At 37.0% G+C, this 16,004-nt stretch overlaps 1 protein-coding gene across 1 annotated transcript in view; it reads right to left on the minus strand.

Moving 5' to 3' along the window:
* EPS8 (epidermal growth factor receptor pathway substrate 8) overlaps positions 1-10,787 on the minus strand; it is a 107,887-nt gene extending 97,100 nt beyond the window's left edge. Inside the window, exon 1 of the mRNA XM_027035630.2 lies at positions 8,772-10,787. The gene's annotated coding sequence lies outside the window, so the exon portion shown is untranslated. The remainder of the gene's footprint in view (positions 1-8,771) is intronic.
* Positions 10,788-16,004: the final 5,217 nt, after the last annotated feature.

Consider the following 16,004-nt stretch of genomic DNA (forward strand, 5'->3'; position numbering starts at 1 on the left):
CCAGGGGGCAAGGGGAAGAGTCTTTTTTTTTTTTTTTTTTTTTTTGGCTCACTGATACAAATAAACTTAGAGGTCTTAGTACTTACCTCATCTGCTGTCCAATATTTCTCTTTTTGTAAGGAAATAGACTTATGACATCCAGTAGGGAATGCCTCAGATTTCATATTAAACCCCCAACAATGTGATACCATTAAACTAAAGTTCACTGAAGTCTAAGCTTAAGTAAGGCATACGCAAGTGGCATTATGAAATTGTATAATCAATTGTACATGTGTTGTTTTTACCAGTTAGCGGCTATTTTTTTTTTTAACTCAAAGGCCATCATTTATGAATAACCCTGAAATGTTTTCTTTCCTTCTTCTCTAATTCCCATCTACCTTCCCACTTAAAGTCATCCTCTCTTCCCTTAATTGTTGTAAACCTCTATTTTACCTCCAATGCATGCTTAATATTTTGTAAAATAGTCCTTCCGTGGTTACTACAACTTTATATCACAGACCTAGGAAATACGCAATCCTCTCCCCATTCTTTCTACTTTATAAATTCCTCAATGCACTCAAACCAGTAAGTGAAATTATCTAAATTTAGAAGTCCAAATATGATTTTGAAGAAATAAGCTACACAAATAATAAGCATTTGAGTATTTAACTTTTTAATTAAACCTCTAAGCCTGATGATCATGTGCTATTTGGCCACCAGTGATCACCCAGAGAATCAGGGATCACATGTTCTAGTAAGGAACACCCTTCCCTTCGGCTGGTTATTTTTAGAAAAATGGCAATATACATTCTAGCTCAGATTTATTCCTGATGTTGTAATAATGCAAATGTACTTTCCTTCTCAGGCTCAGACCCAGCTGAAACAGTCTACCTTCCTTTTTTCCTGCTTTTTCTATGCAGACTCTCAGTCCAAGTTCCATTCAGACCCTCTGACCATAGTTACCAAGGTTTGGGACATCTGGGCTGCAAGTGACCTAGGATAATCTGGGATTACCAACAATCTGAATAGTTTGATGTAATTAGGTAGGCTTCAGAGAGAGAGTAGTAGCCTTCATCCAAGGAATCCCTATACTCACAATTATACCATGAATTTCCCTGTGAAATGTCCATTCATTCTTTGTCCATTCAATAAATCTTGCTAAGGGCTTTCTATGTGCCAACAGATACTATGTGTATGAAGCTGGATATACAAGGATGAACAAAACACATATAATTCTTGTCCTCAGAGTCGTTAGGAGACACAATGACCTTCTTTGATATTCCTTTGAATATGCCAAGCTCTTACCATCCTCAAGGCCTATCATTATCTGTCTGGAATAATTATCCTCTTTGTCTTTGCCTGACTCCTGCATCGCAGCTTAAATGACCCCTCTTGGGATGTCCTGTCCGGACCTTCCAATCTATATTATTAGATCCTTCATTGCATGTTTTCACAGTACCCTGAAATCTTCTTCATAAGGCTTTATAATTAGACTTATGGGCCAATATTTGTAACATGAGCTTTTCAAAAATAAATGGCTGCCCGGTATACTTTCTATTGAAGCAGAATAAACTTTTCTATTCTGTACTTTATATTGAAAACGTTTTAAGTCTCATCTTTCTTTTAGGTGAATATTATTTTAATTCTTTCAGGGTGGCTGAAAACAATTTTCACGGTGGCTCCGTCAGTTAAGCGTCCAACTTTGGCTCAAGTCATGATCTCACGGTTCGTGAATTCAAGCCCCAAATCGGGCTCTGTGCTGACAGCTCAGAGCCTGGAGCCTGCTTCGAATTCTGTGTCTCCCTCTCTCTCTGACCCTCCCCCATTCATGCTCTGTCTCTCTCTGTCTCAAAAAGAAATAAACGTTAAAAAAAAAACAGATGAGTCTTGAATTTTTTCTTTACACTTTATCTCTGTAACTCCACAATTTATCCAAAGATCTTCCTTCATATGCAAATTTTATAATAAAATTACAATTCTTCAAACAGTCCTATTTTTTGTATGTGAAACTTAAATGTTCTGTTTATATTTGAGATACTAGCTAAAGATACTACAAATGTCCACATATGATATCTATTTAGATATTTTCAAGCCAGAATTCTGAATAGTCTATACTCAACTTTTACCATTTTCTTACGTGGGAGACCCAAATATATAGGAATCCCACTACTCATTAAGTGTGAAACTTTAGGCTTACTTAGCTTCTACAAGCCAGGATTCCTCACTTAAAGTAGTTATAGTATCTGGGACGCCTGGGTGGCTTAGTCGGTTAAGCGTCCAACTTTGGCTCAGGTCATGGTCTCAAAGTTTGTGAGTTCAAGACCCACATCGGGCTCTGTGCTGGCCTGCTTCAAATTCTGTGTCTCCCTCTCCCTCTGCCCCTCCCCACCTCTCACTGTCTCTCTCTCCCTCTCTCAAAAATAAATAAACATTAAAAAAAATTAAAGTAGTTATGATATCTTTTAAGGGTATGAGAAATAAATATAAGGTATACAGAGCTCCTAGCAAACTATTTTTAGTAAATATCAACTCCTTCCCACATATGAGGGGAAAAAAGGCACATGTTCAGAAATGTAGCTATAAAATATAATACCAGTTTCCATTTCCTAATCTGATTTCCTAAAAGAGAACAACCTAACTTTTTTTTGGACTATTTTTCAGGTCAGGTGTTGACAAACTTTCTATAAAGGGTCAAGTGGCAAATATTTGGGGCTTGTGGGCCCCATATGGTCTCTGTTGATAATTTTGTTTTTGTTTTTAATTATCTACTAAAAATATAAAAACCATTCTTGGCTTATAGAAAGAATATAGTCTATTGGTCAGTTTGCTAATCCCTTGCTCTAAATACTCATCAATTCCACCCTTATTTATCCATTACCTATATAATATTTAGCTTTTAATCAACACTCAATTGAAGAACTACTCTCTCCACTATTCATCAATGCTTCCATTTAACAAGTATGGATTAAACACTTGTGTCCGTGTTTCTATGTAAGGCCCTGTGAGGTAACTGGCCATGTAAAGAAAAAAGTGACTAAGGATAAGCAATAAAATCAGTACAAATAAAGCCTTTTGAAAGCATCCTTTAGCATAACCTCTCTCTTTCCTCTTTTTTTTTTTTCCCTGAGCCTACTACTAATCAGGATTTATAATATAGCTATTTTATGCTCATGACCTCAGATTTCTTGTGCTATAACCTTGTATCAAAACTGGTACTGATTTTAGTTCTTTTATGAGAATCTGATTGGGCTACCCACGACATAGAGTGAGAATCCCTTTTGCTCATTCTCCATTGGGCTCTCATCTTTCAATTCTAACATATTGTTACAAATTCACCTCCTTTTTTTCCAACTTCCAAAGCAATTATTTCTCCTTCTATTCAGCTCAGCTTACCTCCTTATTGCCAACTGTCCAAATTTTCTCCCTTTCTATATATAAACTCCAGAAAAAAACAAAAAAAAAAACCCTGAATTAGGTATTAGAATTAATTTCTGTTATTGTTCTGCCTCTGACAATCTGCACATTTCTTAGCCTGGGCACCTCCGTTTCTTCAATTATTACAGGCATAGAAATAGCCCGTGATGCCAATCAGACACAGTTAAGCGTAGAGGAAATAACACCTGTAGTTTATTAATTTATAATCTACAAAGTACTGTGACAGACCACTAAAATCTAAGGCTCGGAAGTCAGACCTGATTCTAGAACTGGCTCTGCCCTTTATATTTATGAGTTACCTACCTTGGGCAAGTTAATTAACCCTTCTAAGTCTCATTTTCCTCATCTGTAAAATGAAGACAGTAATAACACATACTTTATAGCGTTTTATGACGATTACATGGCGTAAACTATGTCAAGCACTTATCACAGTGCCCAGCATATAGTAAAGGCTCAAAAAATGTTAAACATAATTACTATTATTTAAAGGTAAGATATAGTTTTACTCCAGGAGGCCACTGGCTTTTGTATTTACTTCTCAGTCCCTGCCTGCTTTTGAAGATACCCATTTATGTCCACTGGTAAATTTATGCCCTTTTTTGTAAAAAAAAAAAAAAAAAAAAGTCCTTTGGTATTTTGCTCTGTCATGCTGTGTCCCTCCTTACAGGGTCTATTTTATTTAGTTTCTTTCACCATCAAAAGAGAGGGAAGAGGAAGAGCGGAAATGAAGGAAAGAGAGAGGGAGAACCATCAGATTGCACTCTGTAGGTTAACAATTAGGACAAGCCTGTTCTGTTATAATGCAACACACATATTCCTAAAAATAATGATGCGATACAAAATCACATCATTAAAACCACAAGGCTTATGGAGAAAATGGGGTTAGAAGCACACCACTCAAAAACTGTCAGTGACACTTCATAAAAAAAAAGGAAAGAAACTAATAAAGATTGTAGCAGTTTTACATATGTTAAATGGTTAAAAAAACAAAAACCACAATAAACATGGTACCTTACCTTGAAAAAGACCTGAAGTTTGCTTGTGGAACTGGCTGCCACAGGGTTACACATAAGTAAGTTATTGTGAAATGGAGGGAAAAGGGTTATCTGAAATTGAAGAGAAAACTATAAAAGATATGGGTGTGTTTGCAGTTCATAGCGTACAATGAAGTGAGGTAGCTGGAGACGTCCGAGGACTGTGCCCATGCATTTTGTGTATTCCTATGTGGCTCAGGTCAACCAGGTGGAACTTTCAGTGTTCACCTACTATTTCTCAGATAATATCACACATGACAAGTGTGAAATATACATTATCCTCAAACTGTTCCCTAGTACCAATAATGTAGGAATAAATTCCCATTTTCAAAACAAGCATTATAGAAGAACTGACTATTCATTCCCAAACTACAGACTCATGATTAATGTTCTCTGACTCAGAACTCTAGTCACGATCTACAAAGCCTGTGTTACTCTTCAATTTCCTATTAGCCCAAAGTGTTTATCTAGAAAACGTTGTTCTTTCCTCGTCAGTAATGAGCCATTAAACATGATCTAAAACATTTCTTAACTGCATCTTTGACTGTTCCCTCAGCTTTCCCTTCTGGGGACAGCTCGGATTCAGACAGCTATGTCACAATTGTTTTCTTCTCTAACTGATCCCCTATCCCCAACAGAGGAATAAAATGTCTGGTGGTAACACGCTGTCATGTCATTTCATTTATTCGCTCACCAAATATTTATGAGTATTTCCTGAATACAAGGTATCATAGGAGAAACATGATGAAACCACCTCCATCCATCCTAGTAAGAGGTAAGAGACTTAAGTAATTCAGTGGATCATTTAAAGTTGGTCAAGGCTATACAGGAGGGGTAAAATATTATAACACATGTAAAAATAACTGCAACACAAGACAGAACATGAAGCACCTTAAGACAATGCAGAAGGGGCACCTGGGTGGCTCAGTCAGGTGGGCATCTGACTTAAACTCGGGTCATGATCTTGCAGTTCTGAGCTTAAGCCCTATTTCAGGCTCCCTGTTGTCAGCACAGAGCCTGATTCAGATCCTCTGTCTGGCTCACTCTGCCCCTCCCCCACTTATGCTCTCTCAAAAATAAATAAAAAAATTTTTTTAAATGCAGGAAAAAAAAAACAGATTACTTTCAATGTTGGAAAAAGGGACCAGGAGAAATTTAATGGGGGTGATTAGCAGACCTTATGGATGAGTTAAATTTTGATTATGAGGGAAACGTTTTCTAATTGCTGCATGAATAAAGAAAAAGGCAGGAAATATACAATAAAGCATAAAGATCAAGACACGTAGGCCACAAATCAAGATACATGATGACAAATAATAAGTTCTATAACAAACTTTGAATTTTATCTGATGGAAAATGGGAAAGTCACTGACAATTTTTAACCAGAAGAGTGTAATTTAACCAGAAGAGTGTAACATCAGTGATGAATGAGCAAAAGGGAGCCCAACTGGCCTTCACAAACCCAGGCTTTGAAATAAGTGAAGAGACTTCATTCAGAGTCTTTGGAATGCCAAGTAAGAGCAGCAGGAGGGCTTTCCCAACAACAATCCCCAGCTTTGTGTCCAAGATTGATATTCACAGCTCTACTTAATGGATCCTAACTGTGTCATTTGGTCTGGCAAATTATAAAAAATAGTGGAATAAAAAAAATTACCTGCAAAATGAGAGGAAAGTATATTTTTGGAAACAATGAGGGAAAAAAAAGAATACAACTTAAGAGTAATAATAATATTAGCAAATATTTAAATCTGATCATTAGATCATATAATTAAGAAAGTTAATATGGTTTTGAATTACATCTAAATATCTGACACAATATTTTTTTAATAGTCAAGAAGCTGTATATCAATGTTCTCCCAAAGCAAAACCTTCTTGGATTAATGTGCACATAAGGTCTAAGGCAAGTATAAGAAACACATGTTCCATTTCAGCTCAGATTTTACATCACTAAGTACAAAGAGCACAGTATTTCACATATTGCTTTAATACCTTAGAATATATATTAAGAATTACAACTACTACAAGTTTCTTCTAATCATGTCCCTGAATCTGTTAATGAATTCTATACAGCAGACAGAAATGCCACAAATTTTAACTAAAATAATACATTTTTATTAGCTGAAAGTCCACTTTTCAGTGTTTCATGAAAAAAATTAAAAATTAAAACTATACACACGGGGGGTACCTGGGTGGCTCAGTCAGTTAAGTGTCTGACTTCAGCTCAGGTCATGATCTCATAGTTTGTGGGTTCAAGCCTCGCATCAGACTGCTTTGGATTCTGAGTCTCCCTCTCTCTTTGCCCCTCCCCCGCTTGTTCTCGCTCTCTCTCTCTCTCTCTCTCTCTCTCAAAAATAAACATTAAAAAATATGTATATATACATACACACACACACAAGCTTAAACTCTAACAGAAAAAAGAATTTTAAAGAATAATTGTTTAATTAAATTAGAACTTTGTTACAGGGTAAATGATCAAAAGACTATATGAAAATCTACTTTGTTATATCATCCACACAAAAATTTTACACAATTCAGGTAAAGTATTATTTAAAAATCTAAAATATAATGAGCTAATTTTTGTCTGCTTAAAACTCAAAAGAATCTCTTTATCTTCACGCCTACCTTGATGAATTAATGCAACATGATTTCTCTGAAAAATAAACTAAAAAGGAAACTTCTCTATACAGTTTATTTCAGAATTACACAGAAAATCAGTATAAACATTGTATCCTTCCCAAAGTCATTTTCTCCTATATGTAATTTACTTAAACTGAAGAAAGTATTTCCAAGTCCATCTGCAAGAAAAACAGAAACCACTTTTAAAACTAAACTCCAGGTGGGGCGCCCAGGTGGCTCAGTTTTTCTCGGCTCAGGTCATGATCCCATGGTTGGGGTATCAAGCCCCATGTAGGGCTCTGCACTGAGCATGGAGCCTACATGGAATTCTCTCTCTCCCTCGCTCTCTGCCCCTCCCCAACATTACATACCATTCCGAGAGCTTATACAAAATTTATACTGAGCATGACACTGACACTTGCTTTAGAGTTTGCCCTGTAAAGCTGACCAAAGCTCTGCAACAAGGTTGAGAATAACTCAGGCCATAAACATTCCACTGAATCTCACCTATGTATGCTACCAAACAGTTGCACATTGTGCTTATATGGGAAGTTTAAGTTTGGGGTGTAGATGACATTCCTTATGGTGTAGAGTCTTAATAAATAGCAGACACATTAGAGAAAAATCAACATATTCAAGAATGGACTTCAATGGATCAATATAGGCATAATAACCATGGCACCTGAACTCAAGAATGCATTACATTTCCCAGCACCAAAACAGAGATGTAACCGGTTATTTACTTTTGTTCTCTATCTAGTATACTGTGATACAATACTATTAACTCTTGTTTTTAAATAGTATAAATCTTGGCCTTGCACTTAATTACTCATAACATAACAACAAAAAGACTCCTCCTAAAAAAAATTAAATGTAACAAATCGATAAAAGCTACAAAAACATCTCTATGTAAGAATTATATATCTATATATATCTATATATATCTATGTATCTATAGATATATATAGATATTTCACACTAAGCTCAAATTTTATACTTACAACATAATCACATGATTGAATTTTTTGGAAGAGTTTTTCCTTAAAAATTTCCATTAATTGACTATTTAAATGTTTACAAGTTCCATTAATATACACAGGCTCAGGGGAAGAAGAAAAAAAAACGTTAAATACACATATTCACTACAGTTTAGGTCCCAAGCAAAATGTTTACACAGAAATTTGGCAGTGTTAAGTCTGTGGACTCAAAGCCAATAACAACCTAAGAAAACTGAACTTGGTTAATAAGCAAATTTTCATAGTACAACTGACATTGTATAAACAATCCAAAACAGTTAATATTTATAGGATAATCACAGTATTTTGCCTATCAGATTAACTTAAAAGTAATTTTTAAGAAAACTTCATATATTCTATCTGTGCTTCCCCAACTATTAATCGTCAACAGATTTCTTCTCACCTACAATTTATGGAGGAAAATGATTCTCTTAAACATATGACCTAACAGAAAGAAATCCTTTAAAATCCCCCAGAGGCAGGAGGCAGGGCTCTGAGGAGCCCGAGGCACCAATTTCAACAAGTTCAGAATCCACTTGGAATACCAAATGGGAGTTTAAGAAATTGTCAAAAGGCTAACTGGGACTAAAAAGTATTACTGCGTGTTTCAAGGTCTATATATATCTTCTAAAATAATTATGCCTTTGAGAGCCCTCCTTAGCAAAGTAAATATTCACAAAGTCAAACTTACCTACCCACACAATCCAAGCAAGACTCCTCTAAGCGATCCGCCAGGCAATATTGAGAGGACATTCCTCTCAGCTCACTCTGGGTGCCAAGTGACCTTCGGCATACCAACAGAAAGGGTGGGACTCTAAGCTTCAGTTTCGGCATTTTACTATAGTGAACAAAGTTTCTCCTCTGGTTTCTCTAGGGCGTTAACTAAGACTTCCTCTTCTTGTTAAGAAACACAACCACTTCATTTCCAACTCTTCCCTAAGGTGCTAAAGTAAAGCTGTAAATGGTGCAAATAATAATAGCTAACAATGACTGAGAACTTAAGATGTGCTCCAAACTAACACCATACAGACAGACACTATTATTATTCCCATTGTTAGCGGTGGAATCTGAGGAACAGAGGTTAATAAGTAACTGGAAGAAATTCCAGGTACAGCAACGTGGTTAACTGAGCTAATGAAGACCTTCCACTGCAAACACACAGAAAAAATGAAAAAGAGTGTAACAAAATTTAAAAAGAAATAACACAGCTTCACTTACGACAAAGAAAATCCCCTGGTGCTACACCAAAGCTAGAACCAAGGGCCAAAGTGGTATGCACCAAAGTAAATACTGCCAGTTATGGCCTCCAGAAATGACCACAGGAATCACCTTAGCACTTTGGCCTAACTGAAATTGGTAAGGAGATGCCCTCTCAAGCAATGAGATGGGAAGAAAGTATTCTCTCAGAAGAAGAGTCTAGATTTCTGGCCCTGCTTTTCCTCAACACAGGATACCACCTACCCAACTGTACCCTGATGACCATGTGCAGGCAGAGAAAGAGCTCTCAGACACACAAGGTATAAAGTTGGTACTGAGATCCTTTCAAAAAACCAGAGCTATTTTCAAAAGGCTGCAATCACAGTCAAAAAATGATGCAGGGAACAGGACAAATCCACCCACTGTCTTAGTAAGACTTCAAGACAACCTGTCTCTGGGAATCTGGGTAAAAGCATAGGGGAAATACAACAACCAGAAATTAAAACCCTACACCTGTGTCACAACAGTTCTCAAGTCTAAATCTTATTTCTATGAGAATCTTCAAACTCAAAAATTAAGATAAAATTGGGTCCGAGGCTTGTGATATCCCTGGAGTATCCAGAAGAAATGAAACCACTCTAGAGTAACACTCTATAGGCCACATGGGACCTCTATAAGCTAGAAAAACTAAACCAAACAACAACAACAAAAATCTCAAATGAAGATAAGCCTATAATTTAGAAATTACAAAACATGTAAGAAAATGATTTACTGTGATTGAACATTAACAAACCAAACAGGGGCGCCTGGGTGGCTCTGTCCATTAAGCATCCAACTCTTGATTTCGGCTCAGGTCATGATCTCACAGTTCACAGGATCGAGCCCATGTCAGGCTCTGCACTAACAACATGGAGCCTGCTTAGGATTCTCTCTCTTCCCCTCTCTCTCAAAATAAACAAATAAACTTTAAAAATAAATGGGTACACACACACACACACACACACACACACACACACACACGTGTGTGTGTGTGTATATACCAAATAGAAAATACAGCACTCAACTAATTTTTTAATATGAAGATAGAAAAACAAAGCATAATTATTAAGAGACGGAGGAAGAAAAAAGAGTCTATAAAGAATAGGAAACAGAAAAAACAAGTAGGTTTTACAAAACCATACAGAATTTATATGCAAAGACATGCATATTCTCTACATAGAGCACCCTGAGTTTTCATCAGGTTTCTGTAACTTAAAAAGAGAACATTGTTAGTATAGATGGATAGAAGTTTAAAAACTTACTTAGACAATAAGCAAAGCAGGAACTCAATTATATGGCAGGATCTATTGCACACCAACTTTCCCTCTCTACCATTGATGACCACTCTGCCCTTGCAACGCCCCATTGCTGGAAATCCTGACCCATCCCCCAGGCCGCCGTGAGCCCTCTCCAGCACCTGTGCAAAAAGGACAGAGTGGAAACTGTGATGTGCCACTCAGATCCCCTTTCAGGACTGAATGATTTATCCCCCTGTTGAACGGCTGCCAGCTCTCTTGAGAACGGCCTTGGCTGAAAATTCTTCTCACACAAGCTCATGCTCCCTTTCCAGGGCAGCCCACATTCAAAGACAGGTGGCTGCAGGGAATATAAAGACGTGGCCCTCTCTCCCTAATGGGGGACAATGGTGGAGAGCCATCCTAGCTTCAGAACTCCCCTCTGGGTCATACCTCCATCAAGACTGCACAGTAGCCTAATTTCCCTTCTGCCCAATACTGGTATCTCCCTTCCCTTCCACAGGGGTTGATCCAAAGAGCACTTTTTAAGAAACTTCTAGCACACTAATTTCCATCTGAGAGTCTGTATCCTGGGGAACCCAAGCTGCAACAGAAGAGCATCATAAAAAAAAAAAAAAGACAGGATATGGGGCAGCACTATGAAAGGAGTGATAGTGAGAAAGGGCTGCCTGGGTGGCTCAGCTGGTTAAGGGTCTGACTCTTGATTTCAGCTCAGGGCATCATCTCACTGTTCATGAGCTCAAACCCCGCATCGGGGCTTGGGATTCTCCCTCCCTCTCTCTCTCTCTGCCGCTCCACCACTCGTGCATGCTCTCTCTCAAAATAAATATTTTTTTTAAAAAAAAGGAGAAAAGAAAAATAATAAAACTTTGAAACCAATGAGGAGAACACCAGAAAGTACTAATATCTCTTTGGTGAGGAGACCAGTAGCACAAGGGAAAGACTTTTTGAAAATGAAAATATAATCATAAAATTCCACAACACAACATTTCACAACATCTCAAGGGTATACCAATTCCAGTGTGTCTTTGTGAAGACAATACCTCTTAGGTCCATGGGTCTGCTAAATGCCAAAAACGTTGCTGCTTAGATATAGGCCATTTATTCTTCTAAGACAGTCACTTTCCTAACAGTAAGTTAACTGGTACATTTAATTCCCTGCTGGGGGGCAAGTTTACCAATAGAGATGTACGTGTATAATTTCCAGCTTCCTTCAACAGTCATGGGAAAATGTGCAACAACCAAATCTAACACATTCCAAATACATGTTTCTTATGGCTACTTCTGGTAAATGCCCTATCTTCTAAGGGTGAGGAAATCTACAAATCCCATGAGCCCTGTTTATATTTACCCCATGTTCCAAGTAACAGAATTCTGATACACCTTTTGGTTCTGAACCACCAGTAAAGATGTTAATGACAGTTTTATAAACGGTTAATCAGGTTCAGGCAAGTATATAACTAATCATTATTAAGAATACTAATAGGGGTGCTGGGTGGCTCAGTTGGTTAAGTGTCCGACTCTTGATTTCAGCTCAGGTCTTGATCTCAGGGTCATGAGTTCAAGCCCTGTACTGGGCTCTGAGCTGGGCATGAAGCATACTTAAAAAAAGAGAATATTAATAAAAAAAACTGCATGGACTATAGCTATATTCATTCATATGCACACTAAAGGATGTCAATAACACGGGACAAATCCAAGCAAGGCTCATGGGTATTTGTTGACTGCCTCACCCTTCTAAGACAGGGCAGTGTACCAGAAGTAGCCATTAGAAATATATCTGGAACATAGATTTGGTTGCCACACGTCTTCCATAACTATTAAAGGAAGCTGGAAATTGCGCATGTGCGTGCGCGTGCGCGCGCACACACACACACACACACACACACACACACACACACACACACCCTCTCTACTGGTGTCCCTGCCCTACATTCCACACTTTGTAACCACAAATACAAAGGCAGACGATAAAACGTAGCAAAACGTATCAAGACCTTCAGATTCAAAATGACACGAAGTCATTAACATAAATTATCAGGACAGGCAAGCAGAACAGATCAACAATGTCAGAATACATTCACCTTGGAAATATGCAGAACTTCACTCTCAGTTTCTGTACACTTCAATCGCGGTTCCTCATCTGTCTTTCAGCACTTCCTCTCCCAAGAATCACAATCTGCTTTGTTTTCTGTAAACCAATCCTTCTTCTTCTAACTTTAAAACTCTTTCTCATTGGAAGTAAGAAACTAACATGTTACTAATGAGAGAATCCAAAAGAAGTTTCTAAACTCTAAATTGCACATTACCAAATCTCAATAACATGCAAGTTAAGCTAGCTAAATTCATATGGGTAGAATGATCAACCAAATCCTTTAACAACTTATCTAGATATGAAATAGCAGTGCAATATAATTCATATCTGGGGAGAGTCATGTAAAATTATTAATATATCACAGGCATACAAAAGAGCAAATATGCATGGGATGTGAATGAGATGAAGAACCAACTTGCTCATATTAAAAAAGATTAAATGATGGGGTGCCTGGGTGGCTCAGCTGGTTGAGCATCTGACTTCGGCTCAGGTCATGATCTCATGGTTTGTGGGCTCAAGCCCCCCGTCAGGCTCTGTGCTGACAGCTCAGAGCCTGGAGCCTGCTACAGACTCTGTGTCTCCCTCTTTCTCTGCCCCTCCCCTGTTTGCACTCTCTCTCTCTCTCTCAAAAATAACTGGATATTAAAAAAATTAATAAAAAAATACTAAATTTAAAAAAAGATTAAATGAGTCACTATCATTTTGGAGATACTGTTTGGACACAGAATCTGGATTAAAGGTGAAAAACAAACAAAAAAAGATAATGGACACTTCTTGGGATGAATAAATATAAATAGCAGGACCAAACAATATTCATTCTTTACATAAGCTATTAGAAGAGTGGTACCATAATTACATTTTCAAGTCTACAGATGGTTTGAGTCTCCAATAACAGAAGTACGAGTTTGAGAAAAATGAACTGCAAAATTAGGTAACAGGGTATATATAAGGGAACAAAATGGTAGTTTCACCTTAAAGTAGCAAAGTTTAGGTATATACTCAGGGAAACACCACACAAACTCATTTGATTATGGATATTGTGTGTCAATTTTCCACTTAGGAATCCCCATACAGTTCCAGGAAGTCACACCCTCATTTGACAATTACAATCAAAAAGAAAAAAAAACACATTTTTTTAATGGTGAAAACAAAAGAGTGATGTCTCATTTCTATTCAAGTCCTATAATCAAAGACAAGTAGTAAAGTGTAAAGACCTCAGTACTAAGAAACTGAAGGCTTGTGTTGAAGCATCAACTCTGCCACTTAGTAGCTCTATAACCTCAGGCAAGTAACTTAACCTCTCTCAGCCTCCATTTCCTCACCTGTAAAATGAGATCAGTGAGACAAATTGGTGAGCTCTTATTCAGATCTATCCTAGAACATTCTCACAGTTCAAATTTAAAAACAGAAAACCTACTTAATTAGATTTTGGCTAAATCATTGTAAATGGCAGTTTTACACTTTTCAACATAAAATGGTAAATTTTCAGAAAAATTAAATCACCGAATGAATAGTCAGGAAATCTAATGACAAATGAGGAAAAAGTATTAGTTGCTATGAGGACATTTGTCAATTTACCTCACAAATTATGAAATAACACATTTCAGAGGCCCCCCAATTTCTGCTAAAAAATTCCAATTTAAATACAGACTCTTCTAAAACAAATAGGTATAAAGAATTTCTGGGAGGCAGGAAAAGTGGAAGCTTTTGACATGTAGTACCAATATTTCCTATCATTATTAAGATTTCACTCAGAACTTCCTTATTTCACCTGACTCACATGGTACTAGCCTTCATAATTGACTCAGTGGATGCATATCAGAAGAACTAACAGATGTTCCTTGTAAAACGGCATTTTTTAAACCTATATCATCCTCCAAACCTTTGTTTTCCACAAAATGTTACTCAAAAAAAAAAAAAAAAAAAAAAAAGATAGGAGTACTTGTTTTATTAAAATCATCGGTGCTTCTGGATTCTTTAGTGTCGTTCGGAAAGAAAATGGCATTTCATTTAAGCCTACTGATCCTTTCCAGAGTATTTTTACCATAACTCTGTAATACAGTCAAGAAATTATCACATTAGCCATATAATGAGACTCAACCGCTCTTGAGTATTGTAATCATGTGCTATAGCACTGGGAAGAAAGGGAGGGAGGGAGGAAGAAAGGGAGGAGGGGGAAATTAACAGATACAGAAGACAAAGGCTCATAAGGACCTATCTTATCAAAAAATAAGAATTGCCCAAGTTTAATTTCAAAGCATATACCTACTGAAATACTGCAAACAACCATCACATATACACTTCAACAAGTTCACTGAGCAAGCAGGCTTGAAAAAGTAAATCAGGAAGCATTACAATACAGAAAGAAATGCATGTTTTCAGAGTAGCAGTTTAGAAAAAGCTGTAGAAATAGCTATTAGAATGACATAGCTTATGTCATCCTTCAAAAATAAAACCTGCAATTAAATTTGCACATCAAATGATCCTTAAAGCTCACGCGTTACCAATAAAGAGGGGCAGCAGAGGGCACTTAAATCAGACAAGCTGTGTCAGTGGCACATAGTACCGTGGTCATATAAAGAGAAGCCATTACAGCAAAGCTTCAACAGGATCTGAAGTGGAATGTCACAGTGAAACACCGATATTAAACTGCGAGAGGCTATATTCATTTCAAAAAGTGATTTAACTTCTTTGAATATCACCAGGCTAGAGTCTGCACAGGCAGAAGAATGTATAACTACATGGCCTTTGGCTGAAGTGTTAATACGTTGCAAGTTTACTGGGGTTGAGCAAAATATTAAGGATTTACTTTCAAGTTTATTTCTCGTCAATAAAGTATTGATCCTCCAAAAAACTTCTTAAGCTTTATTTAATCTGCAGTTTCAAGACCTTCCAATGACAATTCTAGCACTAGTATCTAATTCCTCTGTATTTGGGAGATGGACCTATGGAAAAGAGGTTAAATAAACCTATGTCAAGAGGTGAAATGTTATGGTCCAAAGAGCCATGGGTTTGAAACCTAAAAGCTTAATTTTTTCCCCTGGCTCTATCATTTAGTATCATATGACCTTAAACAAATCATTAATGTAGGAAATAGAACATAGTTGTAAAAGACTCAGGTTCATGTGCAAAACAGGTACAAACACCAGTGCTATTATTTATAGCTGTATCACTTTGGCCAAGTTACTCCACCAAATCTGTCTGCTTGTCTATGAAATAAAAATAATAGTATCTTCTTCAGAGAGACTGAATGAAACAATGCATAAAAGAGCACAGTGTAATAAAGTGGTTAACTAAGTATTAAATGGTGAGCTTAAAGAACATTGCTATTTCTCTT

Source organism: Acinonyx jubatus, chromosome B4, assembly GCF_027475565.1.
Source record: "Acinonyx jubatus isolate Ajub_Pintada_27869175 chromosome B4, VMU_Ajub_asm_v1.0, whole genome shotgun sequence".
Lineage (NCBI taxonomy): Eukaryota > Metazoa > Chordata > Mammalia > Carnivora > Felidae > Acinonyx > Acinonyx jubatus.